Below are 3931 nucleotides of genomic sequence, written 5' to 3'. Positions count from 1 at the left end.
TTTGCATTCACTTTGAATGTTCAGGACAAAGTAACAAACTCTTGACAATCCGGTCGATACAATCATTCCGCACAAATAGATGTATGGAACTGAGGAATACTGCCCTTGGCTAGATCAGTTGGTTATGGTTTTAGCACTTAATCTATTTACAACTGTTGTTAGCTTCTGGTAGCCCTATGTACATGGTTTTAAAATTGCTCAGATCGCAGATACATCATTCTTTATTAGGTTCGAAAACCTTCAAGGTTTATTTCATTCTAATAAGATTGAAAGCAAGCACTAATGTATTACGATGGCTTTCTATAACATGCTGTTGTCTGTTCAGACGGATCGCTGTATAGCTCTAAAAAAAAGGATTATTTGAAGTTTAACACCAGCTGATCTATCTATCTATCTATCTTATCATATCTAATAATCTTTCTATCTCAAAGCCATATCTAAGATCATAAATCTATCTAATCTATCATATCAAATATCTATACATATCATTTCATATCTCATAATTGACTAGTTTGATCGATGAGAAACACCACACAGCTAATTATAGCTAACTATTAATAATAAACATAATTAAAGATAAAAAGTTCAACATTTTGGGAAGTATGATTTGCTTTCTTGCCAAGCGTTCAATGGGAAACTCTTATATGCATTCAATGGAACCAGGAGACTGTTGGCTTAGCTCAGCATAAAGACTAGAAACTGGATATTTCTTGGCTGGTAACCTGCCAGTAACTTCCTGGAGTCTCTGAATGTTGCCTGGCAAACCGCAGATTATGTTGCTTTTACCATTACGTTTTTAGTACAAACTACATTTAAAGTTATATTTTATGAGCTTTAGAGGCACTGATACAGTAGGTTTATTTCCTTTGACCAGTCAGGCTAGCTGTTTTCTGGTTTCTATTCTTTATGCTAAGCTAAGCTAATCATCTGGTGGCTATTTATTTTCCGTACAGAAATGAAAGCGGTATCAATCTTTTCATTTGACTCTTGGCAAGAAAGCAAATAACACGTTTCTCAAAATGCAGCAATGCATACCGCTTTCCCCACATTGTCTCATAAACAAAAACATCTGCCATCAGTATAATTTAAAGGAGAGTTTAATAACATAAAAAATTATACACATACTGGCTTTAATGAAACAAGATAAACTGTACACAAATAACCACTCCAACAAAGCCAGATAACGGATCCAAACAAGGGTTTCCTTTAATGATCATTTGTCTTGTAAAGAATATAATACAGTGACAGGACTGGAATTCATAAGAACATACATCAATAAATATGAATAAATACTTGTGGACCAGATTCACACAGCCGTAGACGGGCTCAGTTGCAGTCATATGCGTTCACAGTCGACATGAACACATAGCTTGCTGCAGACTGAAGTGACGTGCAGGGAACAGAGCCAAAGAAGTGACATTTTGTCTGTATGGTAAACTATCACCTCACTTATGGCTCTTGGAGAGCGTGTGTTGTCTGGTGCGTCTCTGTCTTTCTGATGCAGCAGTGTGTGTGAATAGAAGTGGGAAATTGAAAGAGGGAAATGGGTTTTGGATCCACTGAGGCTGTGTGAATATGGTCCAGAAAGGCTAAGCAACAAACACACCCAGAGTTTAAATGGATTTTTAAATAAGGAAAAGAAAAACCTCAGAGTATTTACATCACAGAGGAGTGTTTGTCATTGGTTTCTGTTCTGCATTTGTCGCTTTCATTTCTCATTCTCTCACTGTAACATGTTTCCATCCATCCCAACAGAATACAGACGCTTTCTTGACAATGATAAATAGTCTTAACTCAATATCAGACAGAAAAGCGATGTCATAGAAATACCACAAGGGGTGTACCTGTACATTAGATACTGAACAGTGAAGGAGTGATGCAGCAGTCCACTGGAAGAAAAGAGTTTTTTAAAAGTCTGATGAAATCCAAATAAGAAAAGAAAGAAAAGATAATGATGCAAATTATGCAGAAATTTGAGCAGAATCAATTATGTGGGAGAGTACACAACTTGCTTGTTCACAAAGACACAAAGGAGTGCAGTAAGCTATGAGAGTCTGTTTTCCTGTCATTTAGAAAACATCCAGTGGTCAGTCGGCGCTATCGTGCCGTCAATGCCATCGACAGACTTAATAGGAACCCAAGACAGACAGCCTAATCATGAAATCAATAGTCTGTCTGTGTGTGGCTGAGGACAACAGCCTCTACCGCTCTTCTCACGCTGCCATCGCTGACGACTGCTGCGTCTAAAATGCATCCGTTTACAGTCACAGACAGTGGTTACAGTGCAATTCTCAGTTTTCTTCACACTGTTTGCTATTAGGCCCGCACTATAAATCTTGACAATAAATGAATAGGGTGAGGTTTTAAAGCAAACTCATCAAATATATTTCTAAAACTTTGCTGTCCTCCTGAAACATCACAAGCAGCTATTGTATCATTACTTGATGGATTCAGAACTGACCTGTGCAGTATTTTGACAGCTGGTCCTAGATGATATATCAGAGTTTATATCGGAGTTTTAATGTTAGTGGCTCTGTCCTGCTGTATTGGATTAGAGAAAGTTTATGTGTTACGTTCACAGACATTTCTCTTGTAATGTTAAAATTGAAACAATAAACGATAAAGTATAAATGTAACTTCTATATTGCTTGTCCAAGTATGTAAGAGAGTCTGATCTTACATTTTTCCTTATACTTAATAATACTAGGGTTAAGAGCATTGCAGTTATTTATCTCCACGTCTTCTTCAGCTTCTGAGGGTACTAAACTTTTGCCTGAGACATGTAGCTTTAGACTCAGTCTTTAAGTATGATATCACGTATTTATTAATACCCTTACATGGCTCTTGTTTTTAAAATAAGTCTGGAAGCTTTAGAAAGTGAGGAGAGGAGTTTCTAATTAATTAATTAGCCAGCTAGCTAATTAGTTGCAAGTAGCAACAGTTAATAAGGGGGTGGGACTTATGAACTGTCAATGGCTCCTTGTTTTTTAATATTAAATGCCTAAATTGCAGGTATATTAACTTTACTGGGGTCTAATTTACTTGTTTTTGTTGTTGTTCTATTATATTTAATTTCATGCTTGGATATAAGGTGAGAGTTCTATAATCCCCTTTAAGTTTTTGTTTTCAATTTTTATTTGTTGTGCCTGGTTGTGTTGTGTTTTTTTTGAGGTGAAAAGAAAATTATATCCATGTTTTTGAATGCTGCTGCAACCACCTGCCGTCGCCTTTGAGACACAAGCACACCCAGAGTCAATTTCCTCTGCCTTGTTTGTATCACTCCTGTCACACTGATTCAACCAGACACACTTCCTCACAACATATACAACAAATCTAACCAAGTTGTGCTCCTGCTGTTATCGTTTAGACAGAGTGCAATCAAACAGTCACAGCTGGGGCGCCCCGGTAGCTTGCTTGGTAGGGCATGTAAGGCTTGAGTCCTTGCCGCAGCAGCCAGGGTTCAAGTCTGGCCCGGACCCTTTGCCTCATGTCATCCCCTCTTTCTCCTCTCCTTCTACTATCACTGTCAAATAAGGCAAAATGCCAAACCCCTCCAAAAAAACAGCTACAAGCACACAGAGATGTAGTTGCACTCCCCACAATCCCACTCTTATCTAATCTCTGCTGAATTCAAAAGGCTTCAGCTGCGAGCTGCGAGTGAGGGGAATGACTCGGTCACAATTAGGACATGTGGCTGAGACTGAGAAGAGGCCTGCTGGCTGTGAAGACGTTCGCTGGTTTGCCCGCTGCTCTCCCCTCAGGCGTGGTGCTCGCTGCTGCGTCAAGAGACAGCTGGCAGCAACCTCTGTTAAGTCAGTCATCTTCATAATTAAGACTCACAATTATAAGGCTTCGTCTCTGTCTGTCTGCCTGCCCCTCAGGGCTTCCAGTAGAAAGACCAATGAGGGAAGGACAGGGGTGGAGGGGGGAT

The sequence above is a fragment of the Morone saxatilis genome, unplaced genomic scaffold (genome assembly GCF_004916995.1).
Source record: "Morone saxatilis isolate NCDOM2014 unplaced genomic scaffold, NCSU_SB_2.0 Contig12, whole genome shotgun sequence".
Taxonomy (NCBI): Eukaryota; Metazoa; Chordata; class Actinopteri; family Moronidae; genus Morone; species Morone saxatilis.
The sequence above is the reverse complement of the archived record's forward strand: the minus strand, read 5'-3'. Positions refer to the sequence as shown.